We start from the raw sequence: 24,153 nt of genomic DNA, 5'->3' as shown, positions 1-24,153 counted from the left end.
CGTCCCTGAATGTCATCAAATTTCCTCTTCTACCTCCATTTTTGTGTGACGGTTTGGTGAAGGTGTGGATAGGATTTGTGCCTTGACACTGTCCAAATTACTTTCCTGTAGTATCTAATTAGCTTAAGACTTTCCCCCATTGAAATACAAGGAGATTTTTACATGGTTACTTTTGCCTCGATGGTGACCGTACACAGGAAATCAACACCACATAAAAATGAGAGCAAATTTATTTCCTGCAGACACAAGGCAATCACAGCCTTTGTTCTCTATTTGCAAATAGCACAACATTGGGATATTGTAGAGATTCATGACAGAAGTAGGTTGTTAAAAAGGCATAAATATGTTGCTAGGTCTTCTTGTATCGGATATATCTTTGGCATTTTTATATCTTTGTCCTTTTTCCAACATGAGTTATTTAGTGCGCCTTTAAGAATTTATAATATGCAACAGAAAAGCTAAGCAGATGTAATAGTAATAATAAAACGTTCTCCATGAAGGAGTAGGTTATTTCCATCTGAAAAATTTCTGGGCTACAGTTGAACTGAGGCAAAGTGTTAAAGCAACCTGACAGAAATCCCCTAAAGGAAAGAAGGCTGGGTGATGGGGAGGGAGGAAGCCATGAAACAAGGTCAGTGCACTAAAAGGTCTCTGAAAGAAACGTTTTTTTTTTAAATTATACAATGAAGTATGAGTTATTTTTTCCCCAAACACAGCATGTTTTAAGTTGCCTTCTTCAAGGAACAAACATAACGCAAGAACCTTTATGATTCATCTTCAGTGGCACCTGTCATTCAAAGAAAGATGTGATATCGTGTGCTTGTGTGTGTATCATTTTAATTCTTCTTGCTCTTGCCCTCTCTCTTGGTATCTTATGTATGACGGGTCACACGTGGCATCCTCCTGGCACGGCAGAACACAAACGCAACCAGAATGGATGGAATAGGAGAAGATCATGCCAAGGTGTGCCAGTTTCAGTATATACCTAGGTTGTAAAACACAGTGAGGACATAATAGAAGAAGGATAGTTTTTGGAGATGGGAGAAGTATAGCCTATGAGGACACACACACATAGCCTTTGCATCCAAGCATAACAGTACAGGGAATGAGCAGTTCATGAGCCCTCCTGCCTAGCGGTGTTGTACCTCACCTGAGAGACTCACCTACAAGGTCCCTGACATCTCCCCTGTATAACACAGCAGGCTTTTTGAAGAAAGGAACAAATAAAATCCCAAATCCACAGAACTGTGATACCTTAACTGAAACAACTAAACAGTAAAAACTGCATTATGCAAGCTTTTGAAGCTTCACTGACTTCTTTAGCAGGCAAAGATGTCAAAAATCATACAGGAAAAGAAAAGTGATTATGTTAGAGTCACAGGCCTATATTTTGAATCGGATATCATTCTACAGTGTGTGCACTTCCGTGTGTGTTTCCTTTTGAATGCTGCACTGGATGCTAAAGAATCTGATGTTTCACATTTCCCCTGAGATCTTCTATTTACTGCCTCTAAAGCAGAAATTGGATATTCTTTCCCATCTCCCTGTTCAACAGCCACATCCATTCCCATTCCATCTGCTCCCTCTCACCTTTCCCATTCTACCTATTCACATATACTAAGCGTTGTGGAGAACAGATTTTAGGAAGTCCGCAGCATAAAACTGCCCAATAAATGACATACTACAAACTTTACTACTAGGACATAGCACATACACTATCCCAGGCCTAAGATAAGTAAACTTTCTTCTAAAGACACCATACTAATGGAGTAATTGGGCAGCAATATTGAATCTTAGTGAAGCTTGTGTGGGGAAGATCAGACAATATCTGTCAAACATTTGGCTGTCACTTATTTGCAGACAAAAATGAAAAAGAAAAAGAAAAGAACAGTTTATTAACCTCTCCAAGCCAACACAAAAGACAGGGCATCTGTAAACTAACTTCTGCTGCATTACCAAGTTTAAGGTGAAACCATCACATTGTTTTCTGAGGATAAGCAATAGACACTAGGGCTCATTTCTAATTATAACAGTGGAATGTAATTCATCTGATGCAGCTCTAACATACAGCCATGACTATGACCATGTAATATACAGTGCATTTCTAACGTAACATTTGTCTTTTAAATAGCTACTTAACCTTCAGCATAACAAGTCACTTTACATTGAAAGGAATGAAGTCAGGAATGTTTGCATATGAAATACACATTCCATTACTAGACGGTGGTTCTTTTTCTCCCTGTTCCCTGTTGTTTTTGTACAGTTTTGTTGAGTACCATTCAGAGAAATTCCCTATCCTGAAAAATCTCAGAACGATAGTTCATGTACCCTGATAGGAGTGAAGCTTTTCTTGGTAACAATCCAAAATCCCAGAAGAATTATTTTCTGTTATTGATGGAAGGGGGTTGGGATCTCTAACTATTGAGACAGAAATTACAACCACATCATGAATTCAGAGAATGCAGGCAACATTCCTCAAGGCCTTTGATTCCAGTGCAATTTCACTCATGTCAGTGCAACAGCTTCTGGCCTAAAATAAAGGGTATGCCTTCAGGGTGATGTTTTAAAGTTCATAACTGCTCATCCATATTGGTCATAAACAAACAGAACACATTCTGCTTCCTACTCTGACATATATGACTTACGGATTCAGAATCCAGACAGACTGCCACCTATCAAACTGCTATCCAAGATACGCTAGTAAGACTCCATGCCACTCTTCATAAGGCTCAAAACAGCCTGAAATGATCTGCTTTGGAACTCTCGAGACAAGTTGTTCTCTTTGGTGTGCTTCACCCAGTGCAAATAATTGTTTAGCACTTAGCCATTTTGATGCGACTGTTGTGAATTCCCCCTTCTGGATCAGCTATTTTGTTTGTTCATAAGTGTTCCTTATGAACAAACATATGTGAATTGTACATAGAATAACATTTGAACCACAAAGATTCTCAACAGTCCTGGATTTTTCTTATCAGGGTTTCTCAGCACTCACATAGCCTGTTTTTCAACCATTTCCTGAATATTGTCAAATAGTCTTCCTATCCCTATCTTCTATATTGTGTCATGACTACAGCTATGGTCAAAGGGAGCAAGGGAGCCATGGAGCTGGAGGGTGGAAGAAAGTATTCCCTCCTAATGATCCAGCATGTCAGCACTACAACCTCTCCACTACATCCCTATTTCTGCCTTTTTTGGTTCTTCAGAATGTAGGTGCAGTACTTGAATACGCTGTATATGAAAGAAAATTCCTGACGTACAGGCATTTTCAGGGATTAGGCAGGGCTAATATTCTTCTCCCTAACACCCCTTCTCAGTTTCCCATAGCCAAGACTTTTTGATGGGATACAGTCCTTGGGATTCAGGTTTTGGGAGTTTTTGGGAAAAGAATATGTGGGCAAATCATGTTTGTGAATTGCTTCAGTTTTCAGATCAGGAGGACTAATCAGGTCAGAAGAGTGCTTTGTGCAAAGGATCTCAGGTTACACAAAGGCAAGCTAGGTAAATGAAAGTCCTCCCCGTGGAAAAGAGAGCAACCATCTCCCCCCCCCCCCCCAGTCTGTCACATCTATAAAATATAATCCAAAAGCATCTAAACAGTGTCACAAGTTGCTACAAAACTCAAGATCACATCTGAATTTTTCAAATGAAACTTACACTGCAATGGCAAAATAAACTTGTTGTTATTGTTGTGTGCCTTCAAGTTGTTTCCGACTTATGGCTACCTTAAGGCAAAGCTATCATAGGGTTTTCTCGGCAAACTTTGTTCAGAGGAGGTTTGCCATGGCCTTCCCATGAGGCTGAAAGCATGTGACTTGCTCAAAGCCACTCAGTGGGTTTCATGGCCAAGCTGGGAATGGAACCATCTAGATTTGCAATCCAACACTCAAACCACTATGTCAAATTTACCAGTTTCAAATAAATGCAAATAAAATTATCAATTTAGGTCAAGTTTGAACTGTCAAGCCACAAATATACACACACACACAAATCACATCTCACCTTAATTCTCTTTTCCAGCAGCATTACAGTGGACTTTAAAATGGACTATAATGCTTTTGAGAAAGATATTTATATGCTGCAGTTTATATTCTGACAAACTGACTTCTTATCACAGCTGCCTCTGAAATCTGTCTACTGCCATTTCTGCCTTAGAAGTTTCTACCTCTTTACAAGGGATTATACTTTGAAAATATAGTCGAGGAATCTCCAGGTTCTAATTCAGCTTTCAGAAAGAAAGAGAACGAGAGTATATGCATTATTAATAGTGTGGCTGATGTCTTCTGTTCTTTTGAATGACTGCATAATACATCTGAGATCATTAGTTACCAAATAAAATCATTACAAATCAGCCCTACATTTCTGGCAAAAGAGAATAAGGTGATTTTTTATCTTTGTGAATTGGCTTATATGTTGACAATTTACACAATATGAGGTTTTATTTTTGCAGTTTGCAAAAAAACAAAAAAATGAAATAGGCTTTTCTCAGAGTGCACAAATAATGACTAGGAAAAGTCATATCGTAGGTGTAATGATCTGCCTTCCTCTCCCCCTCCACCATACACAATTATGAATTACATGACATGTAGCAACAAGAAAAGCATCCAGATGTAGGCTGCACATAAACAAGTGAAAGTCTAAGGACCAAGAACAGCAGTACTCTATTATCTTGGGGCACAGTCTACTCCAAGGATGAGAAATATGTAGCCCTTCTAATCTTGATGAACTCTCAATCCCAGTATGGCTCACCAGTGGCCAGGCTGATTGAGAATGATGGGAATGGAAATCCAGCAACATTTGGGAGAGGGGGAGCATGTATTCCCTACCCTGATCTATCAGACATTTTCCTAACTTAACCACTGAAATGTATAGGAACTATAAAAGGCTGCTGCATGATCATCCATGCCTCTCATTTCAGTTCAGTAGGGCCTGAACTGGTGAAATTTCCCCCAATTGTGTCCATGGAGTATTAACTACATTTGAAAATTGGGATCTCTGCTTTATTGCCACACTGTTGGTTTATGCAGTTTTTATCCACTTGTTAAATAAGAATAAATCTCAGTGGAAAATGTCATTAAGTTTGTAATTACTGAATATATATTGACTGAAGGCTGTTGTCCTGTAAATATAGGCATATTATTGCTTTCAGTGCTGTGTTAACTAAAAACAAAACAATAAAAAAGCCTTTTCATTTAATCTCTTGCATTAAGGGCTTGCCGTGTTCACTCAGAGAGCCAGCATAGTGTAGTGGTTTGAGCATTGGACTATGACTCTGGAGATCAAGGTTTGATTCCCTGCTCAGCCATGGAAATGCACTGGGTCACCTTGGACAAGCCACAGATTTCCAGCCCTAGAAAACCCTAGAATAGGTCCATCTTAGGATCACCATAAGTTGGAAAGAGCTTCAAGGCACACAAGAACAATGTTCACTGAAGCTCTGAAATGATAAAACATTCCAGTTGTTAAGAATTAGGCAATGTGGAAATGGGACAGACATCACTAGGGGGATGCATGTGGACCATATTGGGTAACAGTTTGGATGTGTGTGTGCACACCCAGTGAGGTGTTTGCTCATCACCCATCTCAATCTCCCACTGTCAGCAAGGGTGCCTCTGCTAAAAAGGAGAAAGGAAGGGCATGGAACGTTGGGGTGTATGCTGAGATAAAAAATAACAGCAGAGTCTTGGAGGTACATTAACAAAAAATAGCTTTACTCAGCAGAGTCATACTTGAAGCAAAAAACACAGTAGAATGGCTCAGTTCAAAAGAGCAAAAATAAACATAGCATAGCTTCTAGTACATCAACATACTAACCCAGTATGAACAGCATTACCATTCCCAGCAGCATATACCATCATGGAGAGCAAAGCCAGCCAGCATGAAGAGGACTACAGATCACTGTATGCTCCAGCAGCATGGAGAACAGTACATACTAGTATGCTCCCGACCAGCATGGAAAACAGTGCATTACTAGTATACTCCCATCAGGCTTCCAAAGCAGTTATAGTCCACAGATTGGCCAACTGCTCTCTTAGCTACTAATTGCAGGCTTATCTTATCCTGGTTACACCTGCCATTTGCTACACCTTCATCCAGTCACAACTTACTATTCTGCCTGCATATCCTGACATAGACGAAGAGGAGTATGCCACTATTGCAAAGTGTGGCCTTGCCCTCCCTTCCCTCTTGCTGCCACACTCGTCTTTCCCTACCCACCTGACCATCTGCCCAGCCAGACCAGAATAAAGCAGGTGCCGGTGTGTGTGTGTGCGTGCCAGAAATGGACTGCCATACCCTCTCTTCTTTCCTGCTGCCTCGCCACCTGCCCGCCCAGCCTATTGGCCAGAGCCAAATCTTTTTCAGTCTGTCTGGGCAACTGAGTAGGCAGGCAAGCAAGTGAGGCAGCAGAAGGGAAGGGAGGCTGGGGCACTCCAATGCTTTGACACACACCCCTAGCCCTTTTTAGGTCTGGCTAGTCAGCCAGCCAGCCAGCAGTCTGGGCAGTTGAATAAGGAAGGAAGGGTGAGGCTGTCCACTGCTGCTGCCTCCACCTGACAGCCCTTTCCAGACCATGGAAGTGACATCAAGAGTTACCATACCAGGTGACATCAACCCTAGTGATGCCATTGGGGATGATATTATATCCTATGTTATGAGTAGTTCCAATTTTACCACTATCTTGGAGCTGGATTGCAGCCAGTGGCAAAAGGGTTGAACCTAAATGCCTGATATGTCTCTTCATTGCAATACACACACGGATAAGACACACAGATAGCATTTGAAGCTATTATGCAAGTAAAACTACTATTCCAAAGTACAAGTACCCACCTGGTAATCAGTACCACCCACTTAGAATTACAGATATGCCTCATTTAATGAAACAGATGTGCTCTTGAGGATTAAAATTAGGTAGAAGAGGCAGAAATAACATGGGAAGAATAGGAATAAAAAAGAAGAGGGATTCAGTATGTTTCTGAATAATGTTTTATTTAATGCTAACAATCTACATATGTGTCATGAAACAACCAGGCTAGCTAAGCCTTGCATAAGAAACAAAAACATGTTGAACCTTTTGGAGACCATTTGAAGGCATCTGGGGTGAGTTTTTCTTTCTTTCACCAGCTTCCACTTTTCTTATCATTTCCATTTTGGTGGCCATATCTATGCTTTTTTCTTAACATGCTGGCAAGGAGCTGGTAAATAAGGTCTATATATATTCTCTTGTTGTCTCTGTCTTCCTGTCTGCACATATTCAGTGAAGGATTTTTCAGACAGACGCTGTTTACTTTGTGGTAGGCATTCATAAACAGGTACAGTAGGATCAGCTAGAGTACAATCCTGCTCTTTCTCAAGCATTTAAAAAATTTTTCCTGCAAGACATGCTGCTGCAACATCATACCAAAATTCTCCAGTTCTTCTTCACCTTCCTCCCACTGCTGATGCTGCCAAATGTTTCCAGCTAGACAGAGCATGAGGAGGAAGGGTTGCTGAGCAGGTATAAAAAGACTTTATAAAAAGGACCTTCTTTTTCAGAAGCTTTGTTAACTGAGATGTGCCTATATGAGTTTCTTTATATACCTGTGACATATGGCTCAAAGGGAGAGGATCACCCCACCATTGTTGGGGGAGCCATCGCTTCCACAATCTCTTAAACTGTCAGTTCACCTTTCAATAAATATTATAATCCCGAAGCAAATTTGCTGCAGTACCCTAATATTTCCTCAGAATGCAGGATGAATAAAAGAGCAGAGAGAAAAACAGGAAAGTTGAGAAAATGGACAAAACATTTACTGCAAGTGATTTTTCTAGTATATGTGAGAGGAAACATGAGAACAAGAGATAAACATGAAACAAGAGAGAAGCTGGATTTCAATAGCAAATTTGTTGGTGTGGCAGCTGTGATGGTTGTCCTATGAGAGATGATGATATGTTGGATGAAGGGCTCTGGCAAATAAATTTAGGCGGATAAAGCCAGGAGGCAGCAGCCAGAGAAAGAAGGAAGTAGGAGCTGGGACTATAAGGGAGAAGGAACAGGAGACCTCTGAGACAAGCATGGTTGAAGATCACCATTAATTGTGAAGAACTGTATAAATGTACAAACAAACTAAGGCGGGTTATAGACCGCCACTTGGGACGTCCGCAGGACGTCCCATTTTAAAAAAGGGGTGTCTCTTCTAGACGCCCCTGGCTCTAGTACGGAATCTGTACGTACAATATGGCGCCGGCCGTTCCACACGGCCGGCGCCATCTTTACATATCGGACGCTGTGCATCCGAACGTGTCGCGGCGCTAATGACATCGTGAGTGCGCCAGCGGCACCTCGCAACGTCATTAGGGCGCCACAGAAAGAAGCTCCATTTTGGAGCTTCTTTTTTGCTCTGCAAGGGAGCCGCGTGGTGTGGCTGCGACAGCTCCCTTATGGGGCAAACGGCGGCGGCGGCATACCACCTCAAAGCGGCGGTCTATAACCCGCCTAAAATACTGAGATAAGATTCTGGAGCCACAGTCAAACAGACCTAGAGATCTGAAATGCAATATGGTCAACCATGGATTCTATTGAGAAAATGACTTCCATATCTGTGGAAGATGTTTATTCCTACACTCCCCCTCCCATGGATACAACACAACAAATTGTTTCCCAAAGGAATTTAAAAACAAAGAAAATGGGCACTGAATTTAACTTACATTGGAAAAATACCTGTCAAACAGCTTTAGGGCAACTCCTTTAAATTAACAATTTCTTACCATTTCTACTTTAAAATCAGTGCAAACCATCCTCAGACTAACCCTCATGCATTCCAGGTCTCATATACATGAAGCCCGTTTCTTAGCTATGGAATCTAAAATGCTAGTTTTTGTGGGAGAACGCAAGGCAACTGATTGACTTTTAACACCGAGATTCATTTGCTGTTATTGACAATCTCTGCTCAGTGGTTGGGTAGGTTCTGCCTCCCGTTCTCAGGTGCCATTTCTCAGGGGGCTGTCAGAAATCTTGCATGGGAGTGCCTTGCTTTTCTCCTTTTTCTAAGACCTGGTTGGGTGTGTCCAGCTTTGCTCCCCACTTTTCTTCTCCACTTGAAAAAAGCAAGTGGGGAGTAAAGAACATTCACCTGGTGCTTGGAAAGGCAGAAGATTACCTAGGTCAGAACTCAGTGAGGAATCTAAAGACCAGCTTAGCTATACCTGGTATGATTTCCTCCTACCTCCCTTTCAGGAGTGGGTTGGGAACCAATGACCATATTATCATTGGCCTAAGGCAGGTCAGTGGGGAACAGCTCCAGACTGCACCATAAACCTATTTTTCATCCCTACAGTACTTCATATGTACACTTTTCTCTGTTTCAGTGAAAGGGTGTTTTAATATTGCTATTCAAAAAAAGTAAAATTCACTTCAAAGAAGGATAGGACCCAGCAATTCTTTTGTTTCACCTAACGTTGTTAGGAGCAGGACTTGCTCTTTTTAAATGTCTGGTGACATCAAGTGATGCACTCTATGAAATATCAAGCCAGCAAGAAAACAAAACAACTAAAGAACAAAGGCCATGGTGTTTTGTTTCTATGGATCTGTGAAATTTAGACTTCCGTGTTTTCTGTGATATCTTTCCGTTCTATCTATCTGCCCCTAAATGTGTCAAATACTTTCCAGTCCAAAACTCTGTAGACATTTGGGGACACAAATTTGGACAGTGTAATTATGGCACCCAGATATTCCCATAGTTCAGCATCTGGAATGCTAATGAGGGATTAGTGGTGATTCAAGTTTGGAAACTGAAATGTAAGAAAAATTTTTTTTAGATTCCTAGGAATGTATGTGCAAAAGCAAAGCGAAACCCAGCCCCTAAACTGCGTAGGGACTCCATTGAAAAATTACCCCTTTCCCAAAAACAGGTGGCAACACAAATATAAATAGAGTATGTTTTGAGGATGGCTATACAGTGAAAATAATGATGGCAGCACTAGAACATGGCAAAGTGCTGAGATCAGCAATTCATTGTGAAAAGAACTGAAATGAAATTTGCTATCTGTGTCTACCTCACATAGACTGAGCTTTCCCTCAGTTGTCCTAAAAAGCTTAGTTCATTGTTGTGTCTGATGGGATTGGTTTTGGAAATTTTATGTTTGGTGCATTTTATGAATTATTTAAAAAGGGTTAATTAATCGCTGGCAGCTGTTGCTAACTTGTTACCGACATGGACGCAAACCCAAGTGAAGTGACTGGTGTTTGGTGGATTAAAGCTACAGTGCCCAAGGATAATCATTCAAAGAAGCCCAAGAAAAGATGCTCTGTTCAGTGCTGACAACCCCTATCATCCCTCATGTAAGCTGCTGCTGAAACAGAACCTTGATTGACAGTTCAAGGGGCAAGTGTCTCTGACACACACACACACACACACACACACACACACACACACACACACACACACCAGATGAAAAAGTTGGGATTTTGCATTCTTTTTTCTTGTTGCTCTCAGTCAAGACAATCACTGGAGGTTGGTGGCTCTCATGTCAGCAGGATGATGACTGTACTCCAGGTTTTTCTTCAGATTTTAAAGGATCTATCCATAGTGCTATAACCTATCCCCCAAATAGGTTCAGCACCTTGGAAAATAGCTTTAAATTTCAGACTACTGCCCAAAAGGGATTCATCATCCCATGTTCAGTTGAGCCACCAGCGTCCACTGACTCCTCTGGATTCAGCCACTGCATGCAGCTAAGAGCCAAAATAGATAAAATGCAGCTGATGAAAAAAATGGCAGCTGAATATTCGCTTTCCCTTTCCTAAAACGTCTAGTAGAATTGTCCTTGTGTTAAGCAATGGGATATCTTATATTTCCCCACTCCTGCTCTGCATTACTGGATGTTTATTCTGGGGATGGCTATACAGAGACATGGGATATTTTTATGTCAATACACAAAGTAAATTATATCAGGCATCCTGAAAGGAGTGCTAGATGTAAGTCTGTCATTTTGGTAAGCATCCATTGTGTTTCCATTCCTGTCTGTCTTTAGCCATAAAGAATTTACCATAATGTCCATATGCCTCATATAACATGCTGTCTGAGATTGGGAAGTCCTCCTCCTCCTCCTCCTCCAGTATTATTATTATTAGTAGTAGGAGTAATAGTATATTTATCCTATTTCCCCCCAAAATTAGGACTCAGAGTGGCAATACCAGGAAAGATTCTAGAGCAGATCATTAAACAGAGAATCTGTGAACATCTAGAAGGCAATTCCATAATCACAAAAAGTCAACACAGGTTTCAGAGAAAGAAGTCATGCCAGAAAAATCTAATCTAGATTAGATGAAGGGAATGCTGTGGATATAGTATATCTTGATTTCAGTAAGGCTTTTGACAGGGTTTCCCATGACATTCTTGCAAACAAGCTAGTGAAATGTGGGCTAGACAACGTAACTGTTAGATGGATTTGTAATTGGTTGACCAGCCAAACCCAAAGGGTGCTCAGCAATGGCTCTTTTTCATCCTGGAGAGAAGTGACCAGTGGGGTCTCCCAGGGTTCTGTCCTGGGCCCAGTGCTATTCAACATCTTTATCAATGACCTGGATAAAGAATTGGGGGCATACTTATCAAATTTGCAAATGACACCAAATTAGGAAGAGTAGCTAATACCCCAGAGGACAGGATCAAAATTCAAAATGACCTGAACAGACTAGAAAGTTGGGCCAAAGCTAACAAAATGAAATTCAACACGGAGAAATGTTAGGTACTGCACTTAGGGTGGAAAAATGAAATGCACTGATATAGGATGGGCGACACTTGGCTGAACAAGACTACATGTGAAAGGGATCTGGCAGTCCAAGAAGACAAGTTGAAAGTGAGTCAACAGTGCAATACAGCAGCTTAACAAGGCCAATGCAATTTTAGGTTGCATCAATAGAAGTATAGTGTCTAGATCAAGAGAAGTAATAGTGCCACTGTATTCTGCTCTGGTCAGGCCCCACCTGGAATATTGTGTCCAGTTCTGGGCACAATTCAAAAAGGATGTTGAGAAACTGGAACGTGTCCAAAGGAGGGGGGACTAAAATGGTGAAGGGAGGAACGACTTAGAGAGCTGGGGATATTTAGCCAGGAGAAGAGAAGGTTAAGAGGTGATATGATAGCCCGGTTTAAATATTTGAAGGGATGTCACACTGAGGAGGGAGCAAACTTGTTTCTGCTGCTCCAGAGAATAGGACATGGAAGAATGGATGCAAGCTCCAGGAAAAGAGATTCCACCTCAACATTAGGAGGAACTAACTGTAAGGCCTGTTCAACAGTGAAACAAACTCCCTCGGAGTATGGTGGAGTCTCCTTCCTTGGAGGTCTTTAAACAGAAGCTGGATATGTGTGTGTGTGTGTGTGTGTGTGTGTGTGTGTGATAGGAATTTTAAAGCTGAATCTGTTTTAACTTTTGTAAGTCACCGTGAATTCCAGACTTGGAAAAATATGGGATATAATAATAATAATAATAATAATAATAATAATAGAACAACAAAATAAAAACAACCATAATGGGGCAAACCAATCATCCTTTCTGATCATTATGTTGGATGGTATCCTAGATGTCTGTTGCAAAGTCTTTAGGTAAAATTTACCTAACTGGAGGTAACATTCTAGGTACTTCAGGGGAAAACAAAAAGTTACTTGTAAAAATTGTAATTTTGACATAACTGACAACCTTTCAGACTCTTGCAACTAGAAATGTAACAAATTACTCTTTAAAAATAACTTTCCAAATTCTGCTTCTTTCCTAAAACAAGGTTTTTAATTTAATAAAAAAAACCAGCCCTGAGATAATTTTTCCCCTTGAGCATTCTGGCCAACTAAAATAGCAATCTACATCATCTCATCTATGATTTGAGGCACTTAAATTAAGCCCTGCTTGTGTGTAGTGTTTGTACACATAGAATAAACACTATTTTTGGGGTCTCTTTCACCCTTTAATCCTTTGTTACCTTGGTTTTCCACTGTCTTGCCTGGTTTGGGTTTTGTGAAGCAACTCCCTGACAGGATATGAGCACGTTAATATAAATGTGACCTGACCAGTGTTATATAACACAGACCAAAATTGCATTTCAGAGACGTTAACAGTTGAACGGGGTGGTGGAGAGATCTTAAAAATGACAGCAGAGGATAAAATGTGACATCCTTTGGTTAAGCATAATAGGGTGAATTGGGGTTATAGTTCACAAGGAAGGCACCTTTCTTGTTGGAGGACAAATGGCCTTCTGCCAAGCAGACTAGATGTCTGTTTTTCTTATGGTCTTTTCGTCTCATTCGCTATATTTATCCAATTACTTGAATGGATTTTTCTGGTCTTTTCCTCTTGCACAAATTAGAATTGGATAAGCATTTAAACATGCCCCTGATATTGAGTGAAGAATTTTGACTGTCTCAAACAAGGCCATGTGAGCAAAACTTGAAGCCATGGTGGGTTTTTTTTTAAGGACGTTCTTTTCTGTAGGAATAATAAAACAACAGGAACTGTCATTGCTGCAGAGCTATGAAGAGGAGAGCACAGCTTCAGTGCTCAGTGCAAAGGAAGAGCCGTAATAGCTTGTGACAGCACAGCAGAGTTTATTGGTGATGCCAAATGCCTTTCCTTGCCTCAGTCCCATTAATCTGATTATGATTATTATATAGTTTCTTTAAAAAAAACCCACTCAATTGAGATTCAGTGTTTGTTTTTCATAACTGACCCTACCATTAGGTAGAGTGGGGCAGCCATCTCAGACAGTGGGTGATGTGAATTGTGGAGCTACAATGAAGTGATGGAGGAAAGAGCTGTCTATACCATATGTCCTGCCCTGCAATTCTATTCACTCAAAGTGGATGATGTTTTGTTATTCCTAGTAATGATGTAAGATGCATCTGCCAGTCTGGAAGCAAGGATGCAAAGAATATTTGCAGATTTTCTCAACTTTGACAAGGAAGGCTGTCTCAATTTATTCTAAGCCTCTCCTTTAGGTGTCTCCTCTAGGGCTCTCCTTCACCTGTCTCATATTTTTCATTCCTAGAATCATAGAATCATAGAATCATAGAGTTGGAAGAGACCGCATGGGCCATCCAGTCCAACCCCCTGCCATGCAGGAAATCCAAATCAAAGCAACCCTGACAAATGGCCATCCAGCCTCTGTTTAAAGACCTCCAAGGAAGGAGACTCTATCCTCCGTGACTTTCTCACCAGCAACCATGACAAAAACACTGGTTTTGTGCCCCCCGCCCCCCAAAAAATCTACATTGCACAAAACATATTTTGCTCCTGAAAGTTTCTTTTTTTGAAATATAAGTATGAAAACAAGCTTCTATCCAAAAAGGAAAAAATGTATATGAAAAATAATTGGAAAATGTGCAGTGCATAACAATACATGCAAACCCTCTAGTAGTCTTTCCCACCATATTTCTGTCTGTTGGTCTATAATTCATGAGTTTTTAATGTCTTTTACCCTGGAAGCTGCCTCAAGAAAAGTTTTGAGGGGCAAAACGTAAATTCCTGTGGGTAAAATAAATTCATTAAACAAATGACGAAATGTGATAGAGTTCATTGTCCCTGACAAAGTCTGATTGGAAAGAATCCAGGCCACATCAGCCCTGGTGGCACGGTGGTTAAATGCCTGTACTGCAGCCATTCACTCAAGACCACAAGGTTTCGAGTTCAAGACCAGCAAAAGGGCCCACGCTCGACTCAGGCTTGCATCCTTCCGAGGTCGCTAAAATGAGTACCCAGACTGTTGGGGGCAAATTAGCTTACTTGCTAATTAGCTTACTTGCTGTTCACCGCTATGATCTTTGGAATAGTGGTATATAAATAAATTAAATTAAATTAATTAATTTGTTCAGAGAAATGGCAGGCCACCTCATCTCAGAGAGTGAGCTTTCGAGTCACAATTCATTTCTCATGCACATAAACAGTTCTCTCCAGAGCTTGGGAAAGTTATCTATTTGGACTACGACTCCCAGAATCCAAACTCTAAGCTAGTTGCAGGATTCTGCACTTGTGTGCTTGCTTCAGCAGCACATATACTAAAATTGGAACGATACAAAGAAGATTAGCATGGCCCCTGCGCAAGGATGACATGCAAATTTGTGAAGCGTTCCATATTAAAACATAATAATAAATTTTTAAAAAAGGATTCTGCACTTATAGTTCAAACAACAACAGACAACTGCAACATTTCAAAGCTCTCGTGTCCTGACACACTGCTTGCAAATTGCTCTTCATAGAATGAAACTGGCAAGCTATCCATCATTGTGGGAGACTTTTTGGGAGGTAAATTTTATAAGTTAGTGTTGTATAAAATTTGGCACTGCCACTAATACCCACATGCATCTGACAATGAAGTCACTTTTATGGCAACTGGGGAAACAGTGGCTCTTGAGATAATGCTTTTTCCATACCAGTCTATACACTGCCTCATCATTTCTTTGGATTTTCCAGGATAATCTCATATAAAGAGCACAGTAGTGAGGAAGAATAGGCAAATGCTAAAGCAGAACCTTCACTTAATTGTATCATCTCACACTGGGAAAATGAGGAAATGTTAATCCCAGAACATCTGCCAGGATCCTTAACCCACAGGCAAGTGAAAATTGAAGTGCTGTTTGGTCACAGATACTTACCTCAACCAAAGGAGTGAAACATACAGGAATCTCATTCAGTTACAGGAAAGGGATGGAAATATTCTCTTACTTTATCCTTGTATGCAAGACCAAAGAATGCAAAAGATTTCCTCCTTGCATGTGCAATGTTTGTTTGGTTGTTGTGGGATTTTTGTGTGAAAGATACTGCATGTTCAAACAACATTGTTTTTCACAGAAAGGTTTTTTGCATGGGAAGCAATTGCTTTTGCACAAAAGAAATTGTGCAAGGTCATGATATGTGTGGACATACACATGCACATGCCAATGTTTTTGTGAAAATGAATTTTTCAGCAGGAAGACCCAAAACTAGGGGAAAAAATCTCACAGCAATTGACCATTTTCTTGATGTGTCAAAACAACTTCTTCCTTTGTTTTTAATTGTTTTGTAATTTTTTACTTAGTATTTTTTAAGGATTTTACTTTTTTTTACTTTATGGATGTGGTGGTTTAATTGTGCTTTAAAACTGCACTGTTTTATTGTTGCTGTTTTTAATCATCTTTTGTGAGCCACTTTGGATCCATTTTGGGAGAAAGGCAGTATATAAAATAAATAAATAAATAAATAAATAAATAAATAAATAAATAAATAAATATTGTGGGTGAGAATATTTGGACACATTCCTTAAATCTGAAGATGCCAGCCACAGATGTTGGCAAAACATCAGGAATAAACTCTTCTACAACCTGGTCACATAGTCTGAAAAACCTACAAAAAACTATTTACTTCAATATTCCATTCTCTTCATTCCTCCAATAGCTCCTTACTTCATATATGGCCTGTGAGGGAGTGAACAGGCAGGCCCAGCTCCATCAGGGCTAGCCTGAAGAAGAAGAGCCCTCCCTCCAGTCCATCTGCCTTGGTCCAGAGAGAAGAACCACTGGACCTCATCCCCTTTCCCACCAGCATTCCCTTCTCCTTTTGTGTTGTGTCTTTTAGATTGTAAGCCTGAGGGCAGGGAACTGTCCTATTTAAAATAATAATTGTAAGCTGCTCTGATAGCCATTAGGGCTGAAGGGCGGGGTATAAATACCATAAACAAACAAACAAACAAATAAATAGGGTCACCATAAGTCAAAAACAACTTGAAGGCACACAACAACAACAATATAGATAAAGAAAAGAATATCTTCAAATACAAACCCAAGACATCGCAGCAACTCTCCACAAGTGACCACTCCTAGTGCAGACAATATCTAACAAAATAAATCTAACAAGGTGCGCAATGGAATTTCCTGTCCCCCCCCCCCCCCCCGAGAATCCATGGGCAGTGGTCACCACTGAATCTGACTCATCTTTTCTCTTGTCTGTTGCTGGGTGTATGAGAAGGAATGAACCAAAGAAAAAAGAGAACAAGACCAAGCTTGAGAGAGTCTGCTTTTTGAGAGAGGATTTACCTTTTTCAAAGAGAATTTTCAAAAAGCCAATCAAATCAAATTGTCATTTGTCACATCTAAATCCTATAAGATCCTATATCCTGAGAAGCACAGAAACTAGGCATCTGTTATTATTATTAAATATTTCTCTCTCTCTTTCTCTCTGTCTTTGAGATTATTTCTTATTTAGAAACAAAACGGTATATTCAAAAGAAAATAAACATAGTATAAATCCTTTCTGTAGTGTTAATTGGTTAATTCAGTGCAAGTAGTTGAGATTAAGGGGATCTGTTGCTGAAAGAACTACTGCACCCCGAAGCCAAGACATTTTGCTAAGCTTGTCTGTTGGGATTAGCCATCATGTGCCTCGGATGTCAATTTGCAGAGCCTTAATGCAAATTATCTCCCCTCTTCTCCTTCCTCCCCATCCATATTATATTTATAGAGAGAATTCTTTTTTTCCCCCTTCCTCCATGCTTCCTTTCTTTCTTTCTTTCTTTTTAAAAAAGCTCATTTAGCTTCACAATAATCATTTGCTCTGACGTGTCAAAAATTGCTTCGGTAAAGGTTTTTCAGAATGCAACATAGAAAATCAAACATATAACTGGAGATTTTATAATCCCAATAAACTGCATTCAGAGAATATTTAATGGCCTGATTTACAAGTAATCAAGGAAACGATGACAAATTCTCCACTTGTACTCATCCTCTTTCATGCAGATTTCATGTGCCACATCTGGAGTATGAGATTTAACAGGGGTTTAAAGATGCATGCAATCTTTCTGAAGAGTTTATTGATGAAAAAAAAAAAAAAGGGGGGGGGGAATCTAGGTCTCAAACATGTCTGCTGTAGGATAGTCCTCATGATGTGCACATTTGTATCTGAATGTTGCTACAAATCAGAGCTGAAAAAGGTCATTTTCTTCACTACACCTCTAGAATCCACCAATTAGCATGACAAGGGCTAAGGGATTCTGGCCCAAACCAAACTAGAATAGACCTATTGTATTAGTCAGAGCTCAGTAAAGCATTGATATAATTTCCACTAACTCATTGTGTCTTTTCTAGTTTGGACAAACAACTCTCTTAGAACCCTATAAATGTCACCTGCATAGGGAAATCCTTTTTCATGCTCTGGGATGAATCTACTCCTAGACCTAGACCTAGACTTAGACCTAAGGGCTTCAGGAAACCTTTGACCCTTAAGGTTAAAGTGGAATTTGGAAATATTTTCTATATGTCTGTCTGTAGCTCTCAGAATCCAAATACAATTCTAGCCAGGGAAAATGAGAAGTAAATGTTTATGACTTAGCTACTTGATTTCAATCAATGTTAGATAGGGAAGAAGGAGAAGGAGAAGACCATTAGGCTGGATACTAGAGGAGAGAGGAGACAAATGAAAGCATTATTTTTAACATGTGACAGTTAAATTACTGTTGACTCTTGCTCATGCCATTATGACCATTCATAATGTAGAAAGGAAAATATGGTGGGGGGGAAAATGGTATGACTGCTCCATTTGGGCAGTCAGGCCAACATACAAAGATGTTAGACACAGAGAGAGGCAGTCCCAGAGAAGTTAGATTGGCATCCTCCCTACCTTATTTTTGCAGACTAACAAAGGGACGAAATAGACCACCCAAAAAGGGTGGATGGGGGCTGCCCTGGAGCTGCTTGCCCTAGAGCCACTGCAAACAGATGTGTGTGGTTCCAATCCATCCTGGAGCTGTCTCAAATAGGATTAGAAAAGATTCCCTCCTTTTTGGGCTGGTAAAGAGCTGCCATAGGTGGCCCCAGCACAACCTCAAGATGGCTTTCACGTGCTCCTGAGATGTGTGGCATCAAATCGCCATGCCCCCAGTGCAGTTTAAAGCCACCCCTGTCTGACTGGGTGTCTTCCAGGAATCTTCAAGGCATGCAGATCCAAAATGCCATGCCCTCAAGCCTCCCAGAAGCTGGCTTTTCTGGACCATCTGTTCGGTCCTAGTGACTTTTCCATTCCAAAAAGTATTTGATAAGTAATGATATAAGGTCCATTTTACACAATGCACTGGAGATTGCTAATCTCGGTGCTGGTGTGTGTTAACATATGTTGTAACTTGGTTTTAATTACTTTCTGATTGTTTTATTGGGTTTTGTTTAACTTTTGTATTTTGTGGATTTTTACAATATTTTTAATTGTTGAAAGTCTCTTTGAGCCACAATCTGGGAACAATGTGGGATATAAATCATCATCATCATCATCATCATCATCATCATCATCATCATCATCATCATGATTATATTAAAATTACAGATATGAAGTCATCATCATCATCATCATCATCATCTTTATTAAAATTACAGATTGGAGTAACAACAATGTCAAGCTTTATGTGCAAGAACTTCTTTAGAGTAGGTGGTTGATTTTTGAAAAGTTAAGCAAAACCAAAGTTCACAGCCTTAATTTTTGATTTATTATTATTATTTCACCTGAGACTAGGAAAGTATGCCAGAGTGTTGTCAAGCAATTCAGGCTACAACATGCTGCATGTTTCTGTGTTGCCATTGTGTTGGACTGTGTTGGTCCAGATTTGGTCTGAAATTATTAGGAAAGGAGCTCTTTCTCCTAGAAAATTGTCAACCTTCCAGGTCAGGCCTGGAATCCAAGAATAGGCTCCAATCTCCAATACTTTTTTGAGATCAATATTTGAGATATGACAACAAGCCAACATTGTTGTTTTGTACCAACCAACCATCACAAAATACCTAAAATGAAAGATGCAAAGGATTTCCCTATGCAAGTCAGCAAAGAGAGTAGAAAACATAGGGAAATGATGTGAAATTGAGTTAGGAAATTGGTAGAGGTGCAGCGATAGGCATGAAGAAAGAAGGAGCTAAGTAGATCAGGAGTAAATCTGCCAGGAAAACCAGATGACAATAATTGAGGTAGGGCAGGTTTACTTCAGTCTTTCTCACTATTGAAGTTCCACTTGCCAAGAATATGCAAATAAAATGCTTCCATAAATATTCTCTCTCTCTGGTTTCATGAAAGGTAGCTTCATAAACTGTAATTCCTGAATTTCACTGAATGTAATGGTAATAGTTGTAACATAAACAACTGGCATGACTAAAATTATACTTTCAAATCACAATATCATACACACAGCCTAAGTGTATTTGCATATACATACAAAGATATAGCTGTGTTTGTCTACAGAATCAGACTGTAGAGACATCTTGTAGCACCTTTGAGACTAACCGAAATAAAGAAGTTGGCAGCATGATCTTTCATAGATTTCAGTCTACTTCCTCAGATTGCATACATATTGTGAGTGTGAGAAGTATTAATAAAGGCAGCTCTTCTATCTGCAGCCTGAAATGGTTAAGGTATGAGGAAAGCTAGAATTGTTTCATTCTAGTAATTGTATTTACTGTTTCTTACATGAGATAAAGATATACTGATCCCCTAAATGATATGAAGCTTAAAAGGCCCTGTAGCATTTCTGCAACACATGTATTATTCTTACAGATTCCTATCATTTCATTTCACTCCTTATATCCTGAAGTACTAAACTATAGGTTGTACTCATATCCAGCATGGGGCCTATAGTAATACAGTATTTGATATGAAGTCAGTTTCCCAAGTTTATCATATAGTCAAAGCAAAGAAAATCTTAAGTGCACAGACCTTCCAAATGTTTTTTAAGCAGATTTTTTTTTTTTAGGATACTCAACATTTGTTTTAAAAAACCACATAAAACAGGAAATCTTTGGACTGACATGCTATATATATAAAACTCATAACCTATCCATAAAAACTAATTATAAAAATATGCGCAAGTGTACACATGCGTATGCACACACACATGTGCATACTGTGTTCTGTGTATTCTACAACTCAATAGACATTTTAAGCAATGATATCTTAAAATAATAATCACAGATAATTAACGCAACTTTAAAGTAGATGATAAAGACATTGAAATAGTGCAAAAATTTCCATACCTTGGCTGAAATATTAATTGAGACTGCAGTCTCAACAGAGACTCAAGAAATCAGAAGACTAGGATTGGAAAAGCAGCTATGAAGGAACTAGATAAGGCCACAAAGTGTAAAGATATATAATTGAATACTAAAACTAGGGTTGTCCGTGCCATTGTAGTTCTCATTTCTATATATGGCTTTGAAAGATGGGTGGTGAAAAAAGCTGATAAGAAGAAAATGAACTCATATGTTTTCAAAACTTTTCTATGTTTAATGTAATTTTATATTGTTTTAGTGAGATGATTTAGATTGTTTTAAAATTTTCATAGACAGTTCTAAACTGTTTTTAATCTGTCAGCCACCTTCCTTGTCTTTTCAAAAGAAAGCTACTGAATTTTTAATTTTCTAAAAATGAAGCCTGGCGTTTTGCAACGTTGGTGACTGGGAATCATGACCTGATGAGATCATAAACATCATGCCACTGGTTCTCCACAACTTGGATCAGTTCAGTTCCCAAAGCTGCAGCAGCAACTTTTCCTGAAATTAACAAAGCAGGAGGATAGGTTGCATGGTAAAATAAACTAGAATTGACAGTGACATAAGAAAGCAATTATGTGGGAAACATTGATTCAAGCATTCCCAGATGGTATGTTTATATTAAAGTGAGGGCGGAACTGTCAAGGGAACCAAGTGAAAGTTTCTTAAACTTCCTTCATTGTTAAATGGTTACTCCTACTACTTCAAGGTGCACATATTTTGTGGATTTAAAAATATGCTATCAACATTCACATATAACATTCATAAATGACCATGTATGCAATATGAACAAGGCAACAAGAATGCTATGCTCAGAGCTTAAAAAGTTACTTTTCAAATCTATAAATATAAGTCCACATTCTGCAAAAACTATAGATATAATTTTAAAAGTAACTCTACAGCATCATTTCTAAAAAACAGCTGAAAAGTTATTTCTTCTTCTTGATTTTTTAAAAATAATAATAATAATAATTATTATTATTATTATTATTATTATTTGTAAAACTGAACTACAACCTGTTGGCCTGTCATGTAAGACAGTCTCATCAATTTCATCCTACACTTTTAGAAGCAAAACAATACAGCGAAGAATAGGAGAATAGGACACAGAATAATGGATGCAGGCTGCAAGAAAAGAGATTCCACCTAAACATCAGGAGAAATTTCCTGACAGTAAGACAGTGAAACACATTTCCTTATAGGGTGGTGAAGTCTCCTTCTTTGGAGGTTTTTAAACAGCCATCTGTTGGGGTGCTTTGATTGTGGCAGAAGGTTGGACAGGGTGGCCCTTCTGGCCTCTTCCAACTCTTTGATTCTATGATTCTATCATGAGAGACAGCAGGATTCAGATCTGGCTTCAGATCCTGCTGGAACTTCCAGAATAAGATGGTTATTTTACTTCATTGTAATATTGTATACCCCGGTTCTGGTGTTGAATGTGCCAGACATCATCTGGACTGCTTGCATCAGAACCGGGGTTTGGGTTGTGAATCATCCAAACAGGACGACACAACATCAGGAGGAGAATTGACTTTTTGGTCCACTCAGACAAGACAATCTAAAGAACTGCAAGCACAGCAGTTTCTGTGGCTATATACCATGTCTTCACAGTAGGGTGACATGCATATACGCAGTGCAGCCGTCACTGACCTGGCAGCCATTTTAGCCCTGGTAACAGAGGAAGGCAATGGCAAACCTCCTCTGAACAAATCTTGCAGAGAAAATCCCAGACTCAACTGTTTCCTAACTGCCTGGTTGTTGAACACTTTCAAAGACAGACAGTATGGAAGAAGTGATCTGGAAAATAATCTTGACTCTATCAAGAAATGGCTTCTGGGAAAGGGGTACTGCCTTCTTCTGTGGGTGGGCTTAACCCTAACCAAGTATGACTACTTATGTGATGATGCCAGGAAGGAGGAAGAAACAGTTGCAAGAAAGGAAAGAAAAACTAATGTCCAAACCAGCAGCTAGTGGAAACAGTGGAATCAGTGAAGTTTTAAATAAGCAGTGGAGAGAATACAGGAAGTATATTGCAGAGAGTAACATGTATTCCATTGAAAGCTCTTATTCTGACTCAAATGTGGAGAAATTTGGCATAAAAACAACTACTAGTCCTCATTGGGGTAGACCCACAGAATCAGAGCAAGTCTACATGGGCCAGATGAACCAGTTTTCCCCTACCCTCATGAAGCACCCTGTTTTCATGAAGCAGGGTCAAAGTCCTGATTTAACTGTGTACTGTCTTCATGACGTAAGACCAATTCCATAACGAATCTGGCCCATCCCTACCTTAAACCTGTTTAAAATTATTTACCTTTTGTTCCCATTTTTCCAGGACAATCCAGTGCATTCTGGAGCAACGCCATGCAGCTGTTTACACATGTGTCCTGCTGTGCCACCCGGTGCTGTCACCACTGGCACAAGTCACTCCCTTGAAGTCACAATGAGGTGCCCAGGCATGTGATCAATGCTGGGCACCTCATTTTCAACCTTAGAGTGGTGCTCTGGAGTGCAAAGGCAAAAGGGGGAATTTGGGCCAGATCTGGGGCCAGATCTTGCAGCAGCCTAGATTTTCTTCTCAATGTAGTTGTTGTTGTGGTGTGCCTTCACGTCTTTTCTGACTTATGCTGGCCCTAAGGCAAACCTGCCATAGGGTTTTCTTGGCAGTTTTCTTCAGAGAAGGTTTGCCATTGCCAACCTCTGAGACTGAGAGAGTGTGACTTGCCCAAGGTCACCCAGTGAGTGCATTTCTATGCTGGGATTTGAATCCTGGTCCCCCAAGTGTCCTAGTCCAACACCCAAACAATTACACCCCACTGACTTTCAGTGTAGATCCTCAATTGCTGAATGTTAAGTTGGAATTTATGTCAATTTCATCATTTCAATGGATCGGCTATAGTTAGGATTGGCAAATGGATCTAGGTCATAGGGGTTCAGTGTTCATCTGAAAGCACTCTTTTACAAAAATTACTTTCCTTTAAAATTTCTAACAGCCCACTCCTATCCTTGCCTACCCAGAGGCAAGTCCAGCTTAAGTCAATGAGGCTTGTTCCCGGAAAAGTGTATAATTTGGCAAAGTCAAGGTATTTTTCTTGAGTAGAACACTCTAATTTCCCCCCAGACTTCACCATGTCCAATC

At 39.8% G+C, this 24,153-nt stretch overlaps 1 non-coding gene across 1 annotated transcript; it reads left to right on the top strand.

The window, feature by feature from the left end:
* The first annotated feature begins 14,996 nt into the window (after positions 1–14,996).
* On the top strand, positions 14,997–15,103 carry LOC149316911 (U6 spliceosomal RNA). Its single transcript, XR_016280798.1, has one exon. It is a non-coding gene; the product is annotated as a U6 spliceosomal RNA (small nuclear RNA).
* The last annotated feature ends 9,050 nt before the right edge of the window (positions 15,104–24,153 follow it).

The sequence above is a fragment of the Sceloporus occidentalis genome, unplaced genomic scaffold (genome assembly GCF_023333645.1).
Source record: "Sceloporus occidentalis isolate IW3139 unplaced genomic scaffold, rSceOcc1.0.p SCAF_3, whole genome shotgun sequence".
In the NCBI taxonomy this organism is placed as follows: Eukaryota; Metazoa; Chordata; class Lepidosauria; order Squamata; family Phrynosomatidae; genus Sceloporus; species Sceloporus occidentalis.
The sequence above is the reverse complement of the archived record's forward strand: the minus strand, read 5'-3'. Positions and strand labels throughout refer to the sequence as shown.